The following is a 23,948-nucleotide window of genomic DNA, read 5'->3' as shown; positions in this document are numbered from 1 at the left end:
GTCTTTCCATTTTATTTGTGTTGATTTAATGAATACGCACACCAGCGTTTTCAACCCGTAGTACCTGTGTGTGTGTGTCAATCAGCTTCTCAGTCTGGGAACATCACCACAAACACAGGGGTAACAGCTTTTAAAAGTCTGCTGAGGACTTGGAAGCTGGACATTTTCTGAAAAGGCGTTCTTGAAAGTAACTCAACTGCTGATGAAGCCTCTGGTGTTCAGCTTTCAAAGAGGGAGCATTTGTTCTGTGCAATGTCTTGAACAAGGATGGTGTTGCGTGGATCAATAAACAGAAGGTCTGACCAAGGGCTGATGCAGGGTCAGATTACACATCAACACTATTTAAAGTATCATTCATAAGAGGAAAGGGAAAGCGCTCCACTTCAGTCTGTCAGGTGTACATGCATCAGCTGTTTGATCTTGTTCAGAGTTGTAAATATCTGTACAGTTGACTCTAGCTAATCTGAACCATCTGGGTTCAGGTTAGCAATTTGTACAAAGTACTGATCACGATCAGTGCCATACCGTAAAAATGCCTTTTTAGTCACACTGTTTAGTCATACTGATATGTAATCAGTAACAACCTTTTGAATAAAATATGCAGGGATAGCTGTTTCATTACATTAGAATGATTCAGATTATAGGTCACTTCAGATTAGCAGGGTTCATATTATGAAGACCACTGTACTGAATAGTAAAGTTGAGAGTTGAAAATAATTTTTTGTGCCGTTGTAAATGTAAAAAATAAGTGCATATCTGTTTAACCTTCCAGTGCCATACACAGTATATTACTATATCAATACATTTGGAGAACACTGTTACTCTGCGTCATTATGTAAGCATTGATGGTCACAAACAGATTGAAAATAAAATCGAATTCCATATTCATCTTCAGACAAACCTTTCTTAATTCTGTTATGTTTTCCTCTTTTGTTTTCAAAAAGGAAGCCTGTTTTTTAGATGAGCAGCTGGTATCACCTATCAAACATCTGCATCCACAGGATCAATACCTCTGCTCAATACAGACAGTCTCTCCCCTCCACTGGAGCAAGTTCGAGTCCTAGCAAGGGAGTTCATCTTGTGATGGGAATGCAGAAATTAGGGCTGATATTCAGCGTCTTTTGTGCTTGTTTATTTATCATGAAGATTAACAAGAAAACCAGCTACAAAACAAAAACTAGCATGAAACAACAGAAGAATCTTACACTGGTGAAAACATTGCATTCCTGTCAGGAAATGTGTTTTTGCACTCACTAAACTGTGAGCTAGCTTGCGTAAAGCTGCCATTTGATAATGAGATGTGCAAAATAAAATATTATTTTGATGTAGAAACAAGCAGAGCGATCCTCAGATCACATGGTCTGGATTGTGCATTCAGCTTCAGATGTACCCAAGATTGGTTAAATAATCTCACTTGGGATACAGTCAAACAGGGTAATGCCGAAGGTTGCATTTTCATTCGATTTGGGGATCAAAAGGAGGTTTAGCAGTGTGGGATATAAAAACAAATGTCAATAGCCTATCAAACCCAGTTTTGATTTAGAAAAGCTTAACGTACACCCCAGCATAATCTTTCATCGCTAGCCTGAAACCTCTGAGCATAGCAAACAGAATGTGGGCACCTGTTAAATGTGTTCTCTCCTCTAAGCAGTGCATAACACTTGTTTTCAGATCACTCATATCCCTGCTGATTTAGGCAGGCAACTGATAGCAAGCTAAGTGTAGCAGGAGGGAGAATAAAGGCAGATTCTGCAGCCAGTAATATGTTGTAAACATCAGTCATTTCCAACCAACAACAAATATACCATCCTGTCACAAACACAAATTCTAATATTCACTATGAACAGCCCTCTCTCTCAGAGGGTCAAAAACAAACACCACCCAGGAGCTCCAGAATTACCTGAAGATATGTAAACACCATGCTCATTTCTAAGAAAATATATCTACATTTTACTGAAAATTACTTGTACTTTTTAAACAAACTGCAGGAAATGTACATCACAATCTTTATCGTACTGCAATATAGACATTAATTAACTGTTCATCAGGGATTAGACTTTTCTGGGTGCTTTACACAGATGGCTGCTTACTTAATGTGCATCTGTCATTCACTTACATTAGTAAGAAAAAACAAATCAGGCTTAGAGATCACTAAAATGTTTTATTAAAAACCAGGACCATAAAAAAGGAAATTGCACGTGCCACATAATAACAAGAATATGCATTTAGTGTGAATGTAGACAACCATCTCCCTTAATTTTAGACTGACAGCTGACTTCACAGGCCTTCATTAGCACTAATCTTTAATGTTACCTTATAAAAGGTAATGCAAGAAGCATGGCAGGTTGTTAGTTGTGTAGGAGCATAATGAGGAGATACAGGATTCAGAATGTAAGCTTATAGATCTGGTTGGTGATATAGAAAAAAAAGTATCTTTTACATTGGAATGTAACAATATATTGTATTGTAGATTTAGCACACCCATAAAATGCTACAGCAGTCTTTAAAGTTTTATTTACTTGTATTTATTCTTCACATCTGTGCTCAAAACCCAAGGGTGGTAGAGCACTGGGCAACACCATTGTCAAACTAACACTTTATGATTACTGCATGCTGTTTCCAATTGCGTCCTGCTTTCTATCTCAAGAAAAACAAACAACTAAAGCCCCACCTGAAAACAAGAGTGTTCTTAGAAGAAACAGAGAGATTTGAAAAGCACAATGAGACTGTGGATGTGTAAAGTCCTTTTGTGGTTACGATAAAGGCTCACTCACGTTTAAGTTTCATTTTCCCTCAGCCTGCAGCCAAGAACCTTGTCCGATTATCTTTGGCACAGTCTAATATAAGCTTCTTCTGGGACAAATCCAGGGAAGTCTGCCAGTATGTCGTCTGTCTATTTGATTGTGTTTAGCTTACAATAAAATAACCTGAAGAAGGCCAAGTTTCCAAACAATGACACAACCACATGTTTGTAACACAAACAGTAGCTACAAGCGAACAGCCTTCTCTGGTTATGGTTTCAATTACAGCCGAAATCTCTATCACTCTGGTAGAATGTCATCGCTCCATAAGGACACCATTATAATACCAATATAACAAACCAAAAAATTATCAGCAATGGCAATACAATTGATTATTATCACTTTGTATGGGAGTGTGGTTTTGCAGTAGGTTACCAGTGTGTATCATACCATAGCACTGTTTTGGTACAGAAGATCATTTCTTAAAGGAGATGCTTTGATCCCTGTCCACCAACTCTCTGAATCTGTACTACAAATCCTTGTATTCACACATGAGCTGCTTTTTTTGGCAAGATTTAGGTTAGCGGTGGAGTCAGCACACAGCACCAAACCAATTGCTCTCAAGAACAGCCAATATGCTACCCTGGCAAGTATTAAAATGAATACCTGCCAAGCATTCATTTCCTTGTTCAAGTTTTCCTGTGTGTTATTGTGTGCAGCCTTATACAGTGCTTCATCTAGCCACTATGTAAAAACACACTGTAAACAGGTACAATTATAAAAACAACCATAACACATGAATATGCGTCAGCTAAGTGTAGATGAAGACATTATCCATTGTTGTTTGAATTTACAGTGAGGACCAGCCCAACCTTGAATCAAAACCCAAAGCTTTAGCTTTAAATATCCAGTTTAGCCTTATTACAGTGCCCTTATTACAGTACCCTACTCACCTTAAAACTCATAGGGCTGCATAATTAAGTAATTGCTTGTCCAGACAGACTCAGTGGAGTGTGCTGGCTGTTTGATATGTTACATAATGTGTCGAATTCTAGTCTTCTTCTCCTACCAGGAAATCACTACGCAAGCACATCATCAGTGTGAAAACGAGACAAAATATCCACCTAATTAACATTGCACTGCCTGCAAAAAATCCCCTTCACTTGACAACTAAGCATTTTTTTTTAAGTATGCTGATTGGACAAGTTACAGTCATACGATGGTACTTCATCTGAAACTTTAAACACTCAATCATTAGATATATCGCTGCACACAAACAAACAAAAAAAAATTCAACAAGAAGCCTTTCTTTTTAGCATTACTGAGTAGGCAGGTACATATGCTCCGAGCTGTACTTTTCCTGTTTGTTACGCTATAGGTTGCACATCAGAGTATAGCCCATTGCAATTGACGGTTGCGAATCCATGCCAGACATCAATTTAGTTATACTACAATTTACACAGGTCTGGAATCAGGTTTGCCATTTCAAAATCTTCTTTTATGTCAACCACCCCCTCAAAAGACACACACTTATTCTAACAAAGATTTTTTTTTTTTTTTCTTGAAGAAACCGCTGGCAGGACTTGCCTGCCAATCACACTCTGCTGCTTGGTGCCTTACAGGCCAAAGAAAGAGCAATAATAGAAACTAGAAGCAGGCACATCTCACTCCAGTCCCACCTCTGGGGACTGATTACCAGCAAAGCAAGAGAAAGGGAGCAGGACTGCAGTCGACAGACAGTCAAGTGTCTTAGGCTCAGCTGAGCCACACTGAACGTATTTTTTTTTTTTTTTAATGAGTGGTTGAATAAACTGCTGCTTCCAGCCAGGTAATTGTCTTCATATAGACTGGTTTATACTGGGAGACTGATTCGGTGTTGATCTGGCAGGCAATTGCTTTGGCTTCTAATCCACACCAAGGCAGTAATTAAAGAAAAGCAACTATTTTGAGTAACTTTAAATCTGTGATTAGCCTGAGGCATATTTTACTTGATGTATCTATGTATTATTTTGGGGTTGTGAATGTCACACTTTTGGTGGCAGTTTAAATTTCTATAAAGTAAAATATGCAGTTGTTATTGGGCTGTATTTCCACTGTGTTGTAAAGATGATGCTTGACTTAATTAATGTAGTCAGGTAAAAGCAATACTATAACAATTACTTACAGTAATTATAAATGTTTTATATTTTCCATTTTCATTTATTTGTATATTGCATGTCCATTAAACCTAAATGAAGGGGCATTTTCAACACATCTTTATAATAGAAAGTGGGCCATGCTTGCTCCTTTATGTCTGCATATACTGTATATGTGTTGTTGAACACATCAAATCCCGCAAGGACACTTTTTCTACCCTGGTGAGAAAGAGCTCATCATTTTCCTTGGCCCTTCTGGCCTGCTCCACAAACCTAAATTACATTAATCATCAGAGTGGCAGGCCCTGCTGAGAGCTACCATGCCTGGTAATTTATTGTCTAACTTCCATTTATTTGGTCTTCATCAGCTTTTTTTTATTATACACCTCACTAGAGTGAGCAGAATAGGATAGACTGGAGGGGGCCCACAAACCAGGGGGGTACAGGCCTGACCAAGCTCCCAAACTCTGCAAAAAGGTAGTCCTGGACTTGCTTCCACATGGAGTTGGTGGTTTCTGGATTCATAACAAATATGCTTCTCTGGATTTTTTTACAGTGGTCCTCAAGATTATGAAATGCACATGTGCTTGTTTACCTTTCCTCTAAGGTAATGCAAAGTTTAAGAGTACATGCATCCATCTGAACCTGACTGCAGGCTGTGGAATGTGTCTGGTATCAGCTTCTTATGCGATCCAGCTGGAAAAACATTTCTTCTACTTTTATACTGCTGTTTTGTTTGCAGTCCAGCCTGCTTATAATGACCGCTCACAGGACATGGATAAAAGGTACCATTTGTATATCAAGGTGCTTTATCATAGCAATGTATATTGCAATCACACATGGGGTTTGAGGAGGCAGCAAAAACAACATTATTAAAAAACATACCTAAAAACTCTTATTCTTTTATTGTCTCAGTTCACTTAAATTGGGCCTGGTTAAAAGTAATACTTTCACATCAAGGTGATTTATCATGGCAATGTATTATTTTAGCTGATAGTGTAAGGAATATTGCCCACATTGTCAAAAAGCTACCACAGCAATAATCACCCATGATGTCACACGGAGCACAAAGACAGTGCAATTGTATTTTTATTTCCCGAATCGCTCCTCCTGCAGTGATCTGAGACACGCCCCTGTTCTCAAACCCGAGTGCACTTGGCTGACATACCTTTGAAAAAGATTTAAAGATTTAAGTGTAAAACATTGTCAGGATTTTAACAATGAAACAGTTGTAGCAACACTTGGGGATTTTTTGGAACCCCGCTATTTATTTAAGGTCTTAACATCTGAGTTTGGGGATTTAGTTTTGAAATTAATACATTAACATATTTTTTAAGAAACAAACCTCTTCTTTTATCCTGTATCAGTTGCCAGTGGCAGTTTCTCACATCAGACTTCCCACAGTCAACACTTACACATTCCCTTTTTTGTTACAGCCTACATTCTGCTGTATAAATTAGCTGCCCAGAAGGCAGATGAGACTGCAGGCTATTCATTAAAAAATAATAATTCAATGGGGCTTGATAAAACGTGACGCTTGTGTCCTCTCTCTTCCTTACCCAGTGGTGCATGAAAGAAAACGCCCTCCCGTGCGTTCAAAAGAGCGCTACAGGACAATATGTTCAAGAGGGCAGTGAAGTGAGGGCAGTATAAACAGCACAGCGGATGGAAATGGAGGCATGGGAAGTGCCCACTGTGAGCACTGCAGGGGGGGTCTTGCCCGGTATAGTATGAAGGTCAAGTAAATTAATAGTGGTCATGCTGACAATAACCCCTTCATAATCCACAGACTTGCCATGGCCCCCTCAGTGAAGTGTTGAACCTTTATAGTAGAAAATCGCCCAACTCTTCAGCACTACGCAAGTATACACAGGCTACCCCAGGATAAGTAGTTTAATAATTTCAGTGCATTTAACCTAAACAAATATATATGGACTTTTATGTATATTTTATGTACATATTGGTATATTAGATTATTAGTTTAGTTTATTTGGTCTGCTGGATGATTATATCATTCTTATACTAGAACAGTAATCTGCAGAGTCTTAGACCTGTTGAAAGAATGAAACAAAATGTAAAATTCAACCCAGTTAAAAAAAACATGAGAAAGGTATTATGAATATCAAACTGTATTTAACTCTCTCACTAGTCTGGCAGGTAACTGGTGTATGTATGTAAATAAACATCTGAAAAGACATCGGTTTATAACATACATATTTATAAAACTGAAACGATAGCAATGCATTTTTTACTTTTCAACGGCAATCAGTTTACTATCAGATGTGCAAAAACAACTGAACAACATAGATAAATAAACATAGAAAAACACATTTTACAGAAGCGCACAGCACAAGAAGTTATAAATTTTTTTTACTTATTTACTTTATCTACTTTACTTACGTATTTACTTTCACTAGTCCCGATGTTAAATGTCTGACCAAAACAGCACAGCTGGCAAGCAGACGCCAGCCTTTGAAAAGGCTGATTGAAAAACAATAGACTGTCAGTCATTCACTCAAGCAGAGAGTACAGCTAAACACATTGTGGACTGGTAAATAAAAAAATAATAAGGTAGAATACCGTTCTGTATAATCAAAATACAATTGTTTTCTGTGTGGCAGTCAATGTGACTGCTCCTGGGGCTTTTAGGTATAATGTAACATATCTCCTTTATTTCTGCTCTCCCACATTTCATGCTTTGTGAGAATATTTAACACACACGGACAGAAAGGTACATGAACGCGCAGCCCCATATGTGTTACACAACTGTAGAAAATGACATTTTAAAACCAAAATGACTGCCATGGGGCTTCTAGTGTTAAATATGGAATTCACCAGGTGAGGGCTAAAAAGCTCAATCTTGTGCTGCCTCAGTTAAAAACGTCTAGCAGCACTGGGGAATCCTACTCTGAGTGACTTTGATCCTCTGTATCTGCCCTTGAGAGCTCAGTTCTCACTTCCCAGGCACCACCTCCCTGCACCTTAATCAGCACACTGCTTAATGGAAAAGGATATGAGAGCAGAACTTCAGCAAATTCTGCAATTACAGAAACAGGCTGATTAAACACAACTTAGCAGGGAGATGGTTTATAAGACAGTATTCCAGGAAACCGTCTAGACTGTTGTATTTTTGAAAGATATTTTTGAACGACAGACCTCATAGTGCCACAGTGAAACAGTACAGGGCATCTGAAAAAAGAAGCAAAAACTGAGATGTGCATATCATTGAGCAGTGCTCTAGATTCTTAATACATCTCCACTGTGTGTGCTGTCTTGTAATTTGTGTTTCAGTCTATCAAAACAGCACCTTTCGCAAGGAAAAATTAAAAACACCCTCCAACAAGAATAAACCGTATACGGCTGAAATGTATTTTGTTTTAATAATAATTTGCTCAAACGAAGTCATATAATCATCAGCATACATGTATATTTTAATGAATACTCCTGTACCATCATTAGCACAAAATAACCAGCGGCAGTTTCTATAACATGTATAAAAAAATGCACCAAAATAGATGCTGAATCTTCCTTATCCCAGCTGAGTCCCTCACTTGCATTATTACCCCAGGGATCAGCCACTTGAATTTCTTTCTCCCCAGTTTGACGAAGCTTGAGAGCTGAGCTGAAACTAAATGAGCACAGCAAAGCACAGCGTGGTGGCTCTAGTTATTTCTGCCTCCCATTAGGTGGCTGTGCTGTGCACCAAAAACCTTCTGGGGAAATACAATGTGCGGATGGATAAAGTATGTCCAGGGCCCCTGCAAAATGTATTGTAACTTTTGAAGTCAAGCATTCTGTCTACTGGACTGAATGTCATATTTTGAAAGCGTTTGCTCATTCTCTTAAACACTCCTTCTCAGTCTGGGAGCAGGGGATTTTGTCATTTCAGAAAAATAGAGGAGTTTATTAAAGACAATCTTGCACAGTAATTTACCTTACAACAGACACTAGTGGCTCAGGAAAGGCTTTGTTATCACAGCTTTCTATTTGTTTTTTTAGAAAACTATTGAAAGAGGACTTTACAGGGTTTCTTTCCATTATACATTTTTAAACAGCTTGTACTGAGTGATGGAACAATACACTGTGATTGTATGTTTCCATAGTGATTTCATGTAGGTGAGACATATACTGCTGCAAATATACTGTATAGGCAGCTTTATACACTCAGCTTTATATATATAATATATATATATATATAATATAACCTATATATATATTATATATATATATGACATATTAGTACAGTCCAAACGCCTTCATAAGTGGGGGACGTATCAAAATGTGCAAAGTTTAACATTTATTCCATAACAAAAATGTTTTTTCAAACAAGGAGTTGTTTCATATTTGAACAGGTACGTTTGATAAAGTTTTACTAAACAAATTGATTTAATACAAGTTTTGTCGTTTGTACAAAATCCACAGTGAAAATGTACAAAATAAAATGTACTGGTTGCATAAGTATTCAGCCCCTTAAGTCAGTACTTTGTAGAAGAACCTTTTGCAGCAATTACTGCTATGAGTCTTCTTGTATAGGTCTCTACTAGCTTTGCACAGTAGGATGATGACATTTTTGCCCATTCTTTACTGTAAAATTGCTCCAGTTCTTATAAGTTTGTTGGGGATCATCGATAGACTGCAATCTTCAAGTCTCGCCATTCGATTGGATTCAAGTAAGGACTTTGACTGGCCACAACATTAATTCTCTTCCTGTTCAACCACTCCAGTGTGGCTTTGATTTTGTGCTTTGGGTCATTGTCCTGCTGAAATGTGAATTTCCTCCATAGTTTCAGTCTTGGCTGACTCAAACAGGTTTTCCTCAAGGATTCACCTGTACCCTGCACCATCCATTCTTCCCTCTATCCTGACAAGCTTCCCAGACCCTGCTGAAGAGACACAACTCCATAACATGATGCTGCCATCACCATGCCTGATGGTTGGGATGCTGTTGATTGGGTGATGTGCAGTGTTGGGCTTGCGCCAAAAGTAACACTTGGAATTTAGACCGTAAATTTTTCTCTTGTCTGACCACAAAACCTTTTTCCACACGTCTGCAGTATCATCTACATGCTTTTTTGCAAACTCCATCCATGCTTTAAGATGAGGCTTTTTGAGTAATGGCTACTTTCTTGCCCCCCGTCCATATAGGCCAGCTTTGTGTAGCGACGGGCTTATTGTTGATGTGTGAACACTGACTCCCATCTCGGACACAAAACTTTGCAGATCTCTCAAGGTCATTGTTGTTTTCAGAGTGACATCCCGAATCACTACCAATCTGGGTAGTGTCTGGGTTATATAATATATATTCATTCTACCAATTTGGTTCAAACCCTATGTTTGTGGGGATGAATTGGTATTACTTGATTTGACAGAATGTTAAAATAAAATGAATATATTGTGATTATACCAAAACAACTAGATGTAATAGACAGATATTAGAATAGGTAACATTTTACTTTGCTCTCAAAATCGACCAACAATGAGTATCAGCAAACATTAACCTAAGAATACATTCCATTATAAATCACTCTGAATGACCTTTCTACATGAAGATTGTATAACATAGTGCACTGTTGTAAAATGTTTATGAAATACAGTAGGGATATACAGCAAACATCAATATACTACCACAGTAGCATGGCACCTTGAACAGCCATTTTCCGGCCTAATGAAATGTGGTTTATTTGTCTGCATTCCCAAAGTTCACCCTTAAGAGCTGAGATGAAAAACTTTGAAAAAAATGTGCTCCGCTGGTATTTATGGATGTCTATAATAAACCTCTGTTCTCTTAGATTTGGCCCAGATTTATTTGATGCCAATTAAAAATAAGCAGTGTATAAATTCATGTTCCATCATTAGGGTAGGCAGTTTGAGCTCCGTAGTGGCTAGAGAGAAAGTTTAAGAGAATCCCTGCTTAGCTACATACCCCAGAGATCTTCACAGCCACAAACAATGATTGCACAGTGTTAACTGGTGTAAATCAATGCAATGCAGTGTAAAATATACATTTAAAAAGGTGTAATAATGGTGCATTATCACTTGTTCATAAGTACATTTTTCACTCATTAAAGCATTCGGCTTATCATTTTTACATGCATTTTAAGCTCTTTGAATGTAGTTCAGATTACATCTTTTTTATTCAAGGATGTGTGCAACATGGGCATGCAAAGTCATGTGCTGGAAATGCAAAAGGAGACTGTTCTTGATAACAGCCTCCCCCTGTTTCGTGTCCTGTAGTGAATGAGACATGTGCTAGGGACCTGAATAGAACCTAAAATATAAAAGCAAAAAACAGAAAGTCTTGAGACTTTTAAGAGTGCAAATTGTACTAGGTATTTAACGAGCTGAGGCAATTAGTGAACATGCATTTAAAATAGGAACTGTGCTATCATTACTGTTTGAAAGCGTTATAAAGCATTAGCAGGTGGAAAAAAGCAAGACAGCATTTTTTCAATGCCACTTTCTAATGAAACCAAAAATGTGGAAATGATCCTTTGGTAGCTTTTTTTTTTTTTTTTTCACTAAAATTGTCAATTCCATGCATGACACTGAAACTACAGTCAAAAAGATAAACACAACATAAAAAAAAATCAATCTGTTTCAACCAGGATGCAAAGTGATTGTGGATGAATGAAATGACCGTAGAGGAAATGAGTGGGGAGGATTGAACTCTCAATAATATAAAGACCCCATCCAAAAGCATATTAAACAGTCTCACCATCTGAATCAGGACCATTAGAAAGCAGAGTTGCTGGAGAATTACCTCTGTTCTCCAGCACTGTGGTGAATCACATTGCTGGTATTTGCATCTTGTTTTTTTAAACTTTTTACAAACTACACAAACAATGTACTGCATACGGTAGGTCTTATTTTATTTGGATATTGTACTGGATATTGTATTGTACTATAACTTGTTGAAATTTTATTCTGCAATGGTATTCCTCATAGTACTTGAAAGTGTGCTGTGTACGATGCTTTGCTCTGTTTGTCCTGAATAATGTAAGTACTGGTAAGTAAACACAGTAAGCAAGGCTGGAACTGGTCAGTGCACAAGAAAAATAAGATGCTGTTGTCTCCATAGGGACAATCTTTCTTCTAGTACAGAAAACTAATGTGCAACAATATTAAAGAGAAACTAGATGTGAGTTATTGAGTTATCACTTCTTGTTTAGATTAACATTGTATCAGTATATGTATCATTCAGCACACACTGTTGACTTTTGAATCGCCTCAGTCCTTTTGTTCAGTATACCAAACATTTTCAATTTGAAATTGCCCGTGGTACCATCAGCCAGAGAGCACTCGGGTATAGACTTTCAGAATACTGAATCTGTAATATTTCGTAAACTGCTGGGGTCTTGTGTAAAGCAAATAACGCGTTCACAGCCACATTTCATTTTCTCTTAACAAACCTGATCTCAGGACCAAGGAAGTTAATAAAAAAACTCAGTGGATGTAAGGAATATCCCATTTAATCTTCTATTACCAGAATAAAATGTGGTACTGCTTACATCCAGAGAGTTGCATGGAAATGATTAACAGTGTACCAGATATATGATGAATTGACTCAAACAGAAATTAATCCGAAGTGAATCTATACATGAAGCATAATCAGTTAGTTAAAATACCAATACCAAGGTACAGGGTTTTTTTTGTTTCATCATTTCAATGCTGTCAATTGATTTTTTTTTAACAAAATTTAAACCATCTTTGCGAAAAAAAAAAAAAAAAAAAAAAAACACAATTAGCTACCACCAACTTCAAACCAGTAGCCACTGTGGAAAATATAGTGTAGAATCACAGCACAATATACATTATACAACAGCTCCGGCATTAAGGACGGAAATGTTTATTAAACAATCCTGTGGTTTCTTTTTTTCCAAGCCCCTATCACATGCCTGCATGTATAACACAAAACAAGAATCCCAAAACTCCCTATCAGCTACTCTTCATGGAAAAATAATAAAATGTCTATGAATGGAGAAGTCTCTTTCAATGCACACTGTGCTGAAAACATATAATCGTACTTTAAACAAATGCCAGCTGACATTTCATCAAATAGAATAGAAAAGTAAAGGAGAAAGAAATTTTAAAGATAATAAAGAGTCCTAAACATAGGAAAGACAGGCAGGACAGAAGAGGAGGAGGGGTAGCGCTATACATAAGAAACAGTCTTGAAGCCCAGGTGTTAAACCTGGACAAAGAAAATAAAACCGAATCAATATGGGTCAGAATAACGGACAAAAATTCAAAGGGCATAATAATAGGAGCATGCTATAGACCGCCAGATTCAGACGGTGAGCACAATAATCTGTTATACAATGACATTAGAAATGCGTGTAGCAAAGGAGAAGCCATACTAATGGGGGATTTCAACTTCCCCCAAATAAAATGGGAAAACCCGGTGGGTAGCACGAAGGATGAAATAGAAATGGTGGAAATGACAAATGACTGCTTCCTAACACAATTTGTCAAGGCACCCACTAGAGGGGAGGCATGCCTTGATTTAGTCTTTTCAAATAACAAAGATAAAATAACTAAAACAGAGGTCAGAGAACCACTGGCAAACTCAGACCACAACATGGTCTCATTTGAAGTGTTTTTTAAATCCCCAAAAGTAATGACTAAAGCTACGGTTTACAATTTTAGAAAAGCAAACTATGAAGGTATGAAACAGAGACTAACAGAAGTAGATTGGAGTAAAATAGAGAAAACACCCACAGAAGAAGGATGGTTGTTCTTCAAAAATGTAGTACTAGAGGCGCAAAACAATTATATCCCTAAAGTAGACAAATCTAAATGTAAAACTAAATTGCCAAAATGGTTTAATAGATCAATTAAAAAAAATATTCAGCGAAAAAAGGCACTTTACAGAGCATTAAAAAAGGACCAAAAAAGAAAGTACGCAGAAAGAGTACACAGAACTGCAAACGCAAGTCAAAAAGGAAGTAAGAAAGGCCAAGAGAGAAATAGAAATGAACATTGCTAAGGGAGCTAAAACCAATTCCAAAATGTTTTTCCAATATTACAACAGCAAGAGAACATTCAAAGAGGAGATTAAATGTTTAAGAGATACAAATGGCAAAATTGTAGATGAAGAAAAAAAATAGCAAATATATTAAATGATTACTTTTCACAAGTTTTTACAAAGGAAGATACTGACAACATGCTCCACATGTCATCCAGTTCCTATCCAGTTTTAAATAACTTTAGCATAACTGAGGCAGAAGTGTTAAAGGGACTAGGAGCTCTTAAAATAAACAAATCCCCTGGGCCGGATGAGATCCTCCCAGTAGTACTCAAAGAAATGAAAGAAGTAATTTACAAACCGCTAACCAAGATCATGCAGCAGTCTCTTGACACAGGGGTGGTACCGACAGACTGGAAAATTGCAAACGTAATACCGATCCACAAAAAGGGAAACAAAACTGAACCAGGTAACTACAGACCAGTAAGCCTGACTTCTATTATATGCAAACTTATGGAAACTATAATAAGATCCAAAATGGAAAATTACCTATATGGTAACAGGGTCCTGGGAGACAGTCAGCATGGTTTTAGGAAAGGGAGATCTTGTCTAACTAACTTGCTTGATTTTTTTGAGGATGCAACATCGATAATGGATAATTGCAAAGTATATGACATGGTTTATTTAGATTTCCAGAAAGCTTTTGACAAAGTCCTGCACAAAAGATTAATTCTCAAACTGAATGCAGTTGGGATTCAAGGAAATGCATGTACATGGATTAGGGAGTGGTTAACATGTAGAAAACAGAAAGTACTGATTAGAGGAAAAACCTCAGAATGGAGTGTGGTAACCAGCGGTGTACCACAGGGATCAGTATTAGGTCCTCTGCTATTCCTAATCTACATTGATGATTTAGATTCTGGTATAGTAAGCAAACTTGTTAAATTTGCAGACGACACAAAAGTAGGAGGAGCGGCAAACACTGTTGCAGCAGCAAAGGTCATTCAAAATGATCTAGACAAGATTCAGAACTGGGCAGACACATGGCAAATGACATTTAATAGAGAAAAGTGTAAGGTACTGCACGCAGGAAATAAAAATGTACATTATAAATATCATATGGGAGATACTGAAATTGGAGAAGGAATCTATGAAAAAGACCGAGGAGTTCTTGTTGACTCAGAAATGTCTTCATCTAGACAATGTGGGGAAGCTATAAAAAAGGCTAACAAGATGCTCGGATACATTGTGAAAAGTGTTGAATTTAAATCAAGGGAAGTAATGTTAAAACTGTACAATGCACTAGTAAGACCTCATCTTGAATATTGTGTGCAGTTCTGGTCACCTCGATATAAAAAAGACATTACTGCTCTAGAAAGAGTGCAAAGAAGAGCGACCAGAATTATTCCGGGCTTAAAAGGCATGTCATATGCAGACAGGCTAAAAGAATTGAATCTGTTCAGTCTTGAACAAAGAAGACTACGTGGCGACCTAATTCAAGCATTCAAAATTCTAAAAGGTATTGACAGTGTCGACCCAAGGGACTTTTTCAGCCTGAAAAAAGAAACAAGGACCAGTGGTCACAAATGGCATTTAGACAAAGGGGCATTCAGAACAGAAATTAGGAGGCACTTTTTTACATAGAGAATTGTGAGGGTCTGGAATCAACTCCCCAGTAATGTTGTTGAAGCTGACACCCTGGGATCCTTCAAGAAGCTGCTTGATGAGATTTTGGGATCAATAAGCTACTAACAACCAAACGAGCAAGATGGGCCGAATGGCCTCCTCTCATTTGTAAACTTTCTTATGTTCTTATGTTCTTATAACATAAACACACATTTGAATCAAAAGTGCAGAGGCCTGGTTAATCAATTGTCCCCATTAAAAAATAAATGCTAATCCATGAAAAATGATAGTTGGTGCATCTATATTCATGAACCATTAAAATATGACTGGAAGCAAATGATGCGTACTGCCAAATCACAGGCAGACAGCACGTCTCAAAGAATTAAAGTAAAATGTATTAGTCACTCAGTCATGCACACGTTGTAATACATCTAAGTCTAAGCAGGGGTGAGGGAAGCTAGAGATTGAGATACAATATTCCACACTACTGTAAATGCGCTCTTCGAAATAATTTACCTTGCAAGTGTAGTAGAAAATGATCCAGGTGTCATAAAACTAGATGGCAGCTTTTTTTTTTTAATGCAGTTTGGCATATATTAGGTCTTCTTGCTTTGGTTGTGGGCCATCACCCGCCCAATGAATCCTCAATTAGGTTGATGCCCGAGCTATTCCCCAGCCAGTGATGCCCTACTCTTGGATATATATTTCATGATAAGGAATTGAATCAAGGTGCAGTCCTGTCGGAAGACTGTTGCTTTGGGTCACCTTGCTTGATTGGTATTATGTATAGATACTACTGCCAGGCAAAGCAGACCCCAACTGCCCATTGTCCACAAAACCACTGCAATTCTATAGTCTTTGTTATGAGAGATTGACACAGATTGTTCAGGTCAAGACAGGTGCAGCTGCAGTGTTAGATAAAAGAGTTTAGGAACTATGCCTCATAAGTCAAAATGCAAACAAAGCTCTTCCTGAATGTACTCCCTCTTTGTGTGTGAATGAGTTGGGTTTGTGTGTTTTTCTGCTTTTGCAACATTGTTGCATCACCATAGATTGATGAATGGCATATAAAATATCACAGAAATGTATAGAAATATGGACACTTTTGCACAGATCTGGACAAAAACGTTTGGTTACATTTGCCAAGTTGCAGAATGTTACAGAATGTCCAGAAGCAATATTATGTTAATGTTAATGCTCAGCCAACAAAACAAGGACATTATTTGTCATGCCTTAAATAACTGTTCATACGGTAGCTAGATGTGTTTCTTTATCAGTTATCCACCCACAGGGAATAATTTCCCTTTTGCGGCGAGACTTCCTCTCCTTCATTACTTTCCTCCTAACCAAGTGAGATGGTATCCCAAAGATGTATTATTGTTTAATGACAGGCAATCCAATACCAGTTTCACTGCAGTCAGGATCCCTAGCACGGCAACGGAAAAAGCCCACTATCTGAAAGCTGTCTCTGAAAACTTGCTGACCTGCACTCTTTATTGACCTCATGTGAAAGCAATCTGATGGTTGTAAATAAAGAAAAAGTGGTGTTTCTTTTTTCTTTTTCTTTTTTTTTTTTTTTTACGGAGACAAAAGGTAAAGTTGAAGATAACAGTCAACATGCATTTATTATATTACTCAAGTGGTTGTAGTATCTGGTTTCTGCTTGTAAAAACAAAATGGAAATGGAATACCTGCTATTTTTGTGAAAGTAATACTGAAAAAAAAAGTCTCTTTTGCCACAATTTCGTCAAATATTTGAACTCCCCTAATAATAAAAAAGGGTTCTATTTAAAATACCACACATGGAGTCTGATCTTGTAGGGTTCAGCACTGTTTTTGCTCCCTGTGTCACTCTTGTTTGAATGCTCACTGTAGGCATCCGTTTGATCCCTGTTGCACTGCAGAGGCAATCCAACCCCTTCATTTGTATATCCCGCTTTTTCATCTACTGTATTAACCTACAGTATTTTAGCTTGGAAACCAACCTTCTGTCTAATTGCGTAAATGCTATTATGCTGAAGTATGTTTTTGAATATTTGTGTGTCATACAGTAAAAGAGAAAGCCCTATTACATTTTAGGGGGTCTAGTGCAGTGATTCAAAGACACAAGGTAAGCAAATAAACTGTACAGTTAAAATACAAAGAAGGACTGGGCAATAACTAAATCACACATCTGGATATATAGCTTTTGGCAAGTTTTCATCACAATATATATCTATATATACATATATATATATATAATATATATATATATATATATATATATATATATACACACACACACACACACACACACACACACACACACACACACACACACACACACCCCTGACCAATTTTCTCATATTACTGAATTACAAATGTACATTGAAATTTTATATTTTAAAACACTGAAACTCAGAATCAATTATTGTAAGGTGACATTGGTTTTATGTTGGGAAATATTTTTAAGAGAAATAAAAAACTGAAATATCTTGCTTGCATAAGTATCCAACCTCTGTGCTGTGGAAGCTCCGAGTTTGCACCAATGAAAGAAATTGCCCTAACGAGGACACAATTACCTTACCAATGGCCTCCACCTATGAACCATTAAAGTTGCTGTCACATTTTCTGGATAAAAACCCCACTGTTGAAGGATCATTGGTAATGCTGTGAATCTGAAGGAAAATGAAGACCAAAGAGCATTCTACAGAAGTTAAAGATAAAGTAATACAAATGCATAGATTAGGGAAAGGGGAAAAAATAATATCCAAGTGTTTGGATATCCCAGTGAGCACAGTTGGATCAATAATCAGGAAGTGGAAGCTGCATCACACCACCCAGGCACTGCCAAGAAAAGGCCGTCCCTCAAAACTCAGCGCTCAAACAAGAAGGACACTTGTGAGAGAAGCCACAGAGAGGCCAACAATCACTTTGAAGGAGCTACAGAGTTCAATGGTTGAGAGTGGAGTAATGGTGCGCCATTCAACTATATCAAGAGCTCTGCATAACACTGGCCTGTATGGTAGGGTGGCAAGAAAGAAACTGTTACTCAAAAAGTACCATCTGAAAGCATGTCTGGAGTTTACCAGAAAGCATGAGAGTGACGCAGCTGCGATGTGGGAAAACGTTTTGTGGTCAGATGAGACCAAGATAGAGCTTTTTGGCCAAAACTCAAAGCGCTATGTGTGGTGCAAACCTAACACTTCCCATGCCTCAAGACACACCATCCCTACAATGAAGTATGGTGGTGGCAGCATCATGCTGTGGGGATGCTTCTCATCAGCAGGGACTGGGCATCTTGTTACAATTGAAAGAAGAATGGATGGAGCAAAATACAGAAAAATGCTGCAAGAGAATCTGCTTCAGTCCACTAAAAAACTGAAGCTTGTCTGAATACTTTTGCAAGCCACTATATATATATATATATATATATATATATATATATATATATATATATATATATATATATATATATATATATAGCATTGTGGAACGGACTTGTGGACACTGGACATCTAACAGATTGTTCCGAAGTAGCAGCTACTTTAAGGCTATTCATACATAGTGTTTGTGGCATCTCATGCTGTGATCTTACAGCTTTCACTTTGATAGAAAATAATGAAAATATCTACAGTGAAAGGCCATTTCCAAATTCTCAAAGAATAAATTATCTAAATGCAGTTTTTTTTAGTAGAAATGTATCATTTGGGGATCCCGAGTGGTGCATCCAGTAAAGGCACAGCACTTGGAGTGCAGGATGCACCCCATAGCCTGGAGATCTCAGGTTCAAACCCCAGCTATACAGTTCACTGCAAAACCAGCAACCCCTGTGGTTCTACAGTGGAGCCTCCAGATCTGTGTTGTCCTCTGGCACTGTATGAGTCTGGTGGCATCACTGTGGATCCACAGTGCAAAAACTGACAGATTGGTAGGAGCACACTTCAAAGGACATGTGTTCATCTGGGGGGAGTTGCAGTGGTGAACTGGGATCAAATAATAATAATTGGGCATTTCAAATTAGGGAGGAAACTGGGGTAAAAAAAATTTGCCAACAGCTATGTAACATTTTAAGTTTTTTCAAGTTGAACTTTAGAAACTTTTTTTTAAGGCAGACTCAAATGATAGTCAACATGCAGCATAATAAAAGGGTTGATGTATTACTCTGTAAAGGCACAGGATGGAACTGTAACAATGTAACATTAAATTTTCAAATTCATGCCGGAGGACACAATTACATTACTGAAGGTTTCAAAGAAAAAATGCAGTACCATCATTCTATTTAAATGAACTTTGCATATCTTATATTTACTGTGCATTGCACATCAAAGGTTGCTGTAGTAAAGATTTAATTGTATTTGTAAAATCAATAAGACTCTTCACATCATTGACTTTTATGAGAAATCTTTTCCGCTTGCATGTGCAAGTGTCATGAAAGACATTAGAAGACCCAAAACTTCCAATAAAGCTCTGTTGCAGGTACCAGTGTCATCAAAATTGAATAATCCACATAAGCACAATCCATGCTCCAATTATAAAGGCTCACAGATAGATCCATTAAAAGAAGCCCTGCTCTCATATTTAAAACAAGATGACATCATTCCCTGAAGGTACAACAGCATTGAATTTCCGTTTGGAACAGTTGAGTTGACAAAGAACACCACACAGTACCTGTATTAATATGTCAAAATTTAGGGACATCTAGCAATTTCGCTTAGGTACTCTATCTGAGAACAGCTGCTTAATTTAATCAGAATGCCTATTGCTGAATCTTTAATAAGGGCGAGAAATAGCATGCCAGGCAAAACCAGCTTTTTGAAAATCATTTTTATGTACAGTGTAGCTCTTTATTGTACCATACCTGTGGGGGATGGAAAGTAATAGCAGCATCATAATACAAAGCAATTTCATTGTACGTTTCATTTATCAGAAATGTGGTATCATACTTTATAGTACTTGACAAATTAAGCATATATGTAATCTTTTAAGAACATTCAAATTGGCCATCGCAAGTAGTCGATTCAATACACAGTTCACACAGCAATGCTCAGGTCAAAATTCACATACAGTTTATGCAGCTGCAGATATCTTGAGAGAAACGCTGCCTGAAGTCCGTAGATTTTGTGATCAAGTTGAGGTCCTCGTGAGGTTGCTGTTAGTGATCCCTGCTTCTTCTACTGAAGCTGAGAGGGGCTTCAGTGCTCTTTGAAGACTAAAGTGATGGCTTTGTAATTCCATGACTCAGAAGTGACTGAATAATGTAGCAGTTTGCCACACTCATCAAGCTCGACTGGACAATTTGGAGACGACAACATTGAACCAAAAATGTATTGCAGTGAATGACCACCACATGAATGTCTTTGGATTGTTTAATTACACCTGCAGGGTATGCTGTTTTATTATTATTATTATTATTATTATTATTATTATTATTATTATTATTATTATTATTATTATTATTGTTTAGGAATTTTTATTTTTTTATTTTAGCTAGAATAACTATGCATGGCCCAGATAAAGAAACTGTTCCCCCAACCACTTTTCAAACTGAGGTTACACCACTGTTCATACACCAGTACTCATTAGATGATTTTTCAATACATCTTCCATCCACACTTCAGTCTCGATTACATTGTTTAAAAAGCTATATAAATACCATCTTATAACCAACAAAGGTTGAAAATAACACCTGCAAATGAAAGCTGATGGATCAGTGGACCATGTTGGCTTATCATAATAAGTAATCACAATTCTGAAGCACAGAAAATTGGATGAGGTGCATAACAAAAAGAAAATGCCCAAAATATTCATTACTGCTTAGCATGAAGAGAGGAATGAAGTTCTATAGCTGGAAAGTACATCAATAAGCAGTAAGAACTTTCTTTTAAAGATGATCTGCAATTTAATGTTTCAGACTGAAATACATGCATTTATTTTCCCTCTGAAAGTCGATATAGTTCGTTTCCATTGATTTTTGTATTATATAAAATCTACCTACTTGATCCTTAAACTGCCTGTTTAATAGACTTGTAGTTTTTGGTCACACTTATTATTAAGTGTCATTACCTACAAGTAAATTCCAGTAACCCAGTAATAATAATATAATAATAATAATAATAATAATAATAATAATAATCTTTATTTTTTATAGTGCAATTCATACAGCACATCTGAAAGCACTTTACAGTTTAAAACAATATGCAGTGATATTAAAAATGGACACAAAGCAGGTTACACATTAAAACAAGGACACACAACAAGTTTAGCCCAGAAACAGAGGACACACAGCAACAGTACTGTACAACACAGAAACAGCCAGCCCTACACAGACTCAAATGCCATTTAAAAAAAAATGTGTTTATAGTTGATTTTTAAAAATATCAACAGTATTTGAATCTTTTATTTTCTATGGGAGAGCATTCCAGGGCTTGGTTGCATAGCAACTGAAGGCCCTCTCTCCCATAGACCAAAGCCTAGATTTTGGCACTGTTAAGAGCCCAGCATCTGTAGATCTCAGGTTTCGCACAGGAGAATATACAGTTAACAAATCAGAGATATAGCTAGGAGCCAAACCATTCAAGGCCTTATATGTTTACAATAGTAATTTAAACTCAATCCTGAACTTAACAGGAAGCCAATGCAGAGATGCCAGAACAGGTGTAATATGTACAAAAGATTTAAACCTTGTTAGGACTTGAGCAGCCGAGTTCTGAACATATTGTAGCCTATTAATAACATGATTAGAAGCTCCAGCAAACAATGCATTATAATAATCAAGTCAGGAGGAGACGAAGGCATGCACGAGTCTCTCTGCATCAGGTAGAGAGAGAACAGGTCTTAAGCAGGCTATGTTACGCAGATGGAAAAAAATACACCTTTGTAACATTCTGAGCATGAGCTTCGAAAGTTAGGCAAGAATCAAAAATAACAAGAGATTTCTCATTTCGGAACTCGCTCTAACTTTAAGATCATCAATGGCCAAGCTGAACTTCCCCACATTACTCAACTGACGCGGAGAACCCAGCAGCATAATCTCTGTCTTATTGCAATTTAACTGCAGAAAGTGTTCTTGCATCCAGGATTTGATTTCCATCAAACAGTGTGAGAGTACAGAAACAGCTATTGAGATATTAGGTTTAGTTTGAAGATAAATCTGAGTGTCATCTGCATAAGAATGAAAACTAACTCCATGGCGCCGGATTATCTGGCCAAGTGGCAGCATATAGATATTAAATAACAGAGGCCCTAGAATAGAGCCCTGTGGGACACCTGTGGAAATCAGACTGGAATAGGACGAGTACGCCCCCATCGAGACAGGTTGCTTCCTGTCTGACAGATAAGACTTAAACCAGCACAGTGCAGTACCAGAGATACCAATCTCTAGGCGCCTAATCAGAATATCATGGTTGATTGTGTCAAATGCGACACTAAGGTCAAGGAGTACCAAGATAGATAAGGCTCCAGAATCTGCAGCAATGAACAGATCATTTACCACCTTTACAAGAGCTGTTTCTGTACTGTGCAGTGATCTAAATGCAGATTGAAGGGAGTCATACATATTATGTTGCAATAGGTGATTTGATAATTGGTCAGCCACTGTACATTCCAGAATTTTTGCCAAAAATGGCAGATTAGATATAGGCCTATAATTACATAATATCTCTGGGTCTAAGGTAGGCTTTTTTAGCAATAGTGTGACTGATGCACATTTAAATGAAGATGGAACTGTGCCACTGCTTGGAGACACATTGACAATCTTAGCAACAACTGAACTAACGGCTGGAAAATTAGCAACAATAATAGATGTTGCAATAGGATTCAGAGAGCTGGTTGTGGGATTCTTTTTAGGCATAATTTTTGTCAGGCATGATGGAGTAACCTCAGCGAAGTCTGAGAAAAGAAGCCCCATAAGTTCTGTTGTTACAGGTGACAACACACCAGGCATGGAAGAAGATACAAGCTCTTGTCTAATGCTGTCTATTTTAGTTTGGAAAATTCCAGGAACTTATTACATTGCTTTGTAGAGCCAGAGAGCGTGGACTGACAGTTTGGCTGCAGCATTCGATTTATAGTTGAAAAAAAAGACACCTAGGATTATCAGAGCAATCCTTGATAAGGCTAGAAAAAAAGCATGATCGTGCCAAATTTAAAGCAGCCTCATAACTGTGTTCATGCTGCCTCCAAGCCTGCAAGTGGACAGTTAAGCCAGTATCCCTCCATCTGCGTTCAAGTTTGCATCGTGCTGTTTTCATGGAATGTAACTGATCATTATACCAGGGGGAGCAGCGAGTATATGAGACCATGCGTGTTTTCTCTGGTGCTAAACTGTCAAGAATGTTATGCATAGTAGTATTGTAAAAGTTTACAATGTCTTCCAATAGGTCATAAGCAGGGGTGCAATTAAAACAGCCTCAGTAAAGGCAGCTTGAGTGATTAACTTAATGTTATGATACTTGACTGTATGCTTAGGTTTAATCAAAAGTATTGGTAGCTCAAGTTCAA

General features: G+C 37.5%; 1 protein-coding gene across 4 annotated transcripts in view; it reads right to left on the bottom strand.

The window, feature by feature from the left end:
• Positions 1–23,948, bottom strand: part of LOC121297462 (testican-1-like) — a 198,493-nt gene that overhangs the window by 121,456 nt on the left and 53,089 nt on the right. The window lies entirely within an intron of this gene.

The sequence above is a fragment of the Polyodon spathula genome, chromosome 22 (assembly GCF_017654505.1).
Source record: "Polyodon spathula isolate WHYD16114869_AA chromosome 22, ASM1765450v1, whole genome shotgun sequence".
NCBI lineage: Eukaryota > Metazoa > Chordata > Actinopteri > Acipenseriformes > Polyodontidae > Polyodon > Polyodon spathula.
This window is presented reverse-complemented; position numbering and strand designations above follow the sequence as displayed.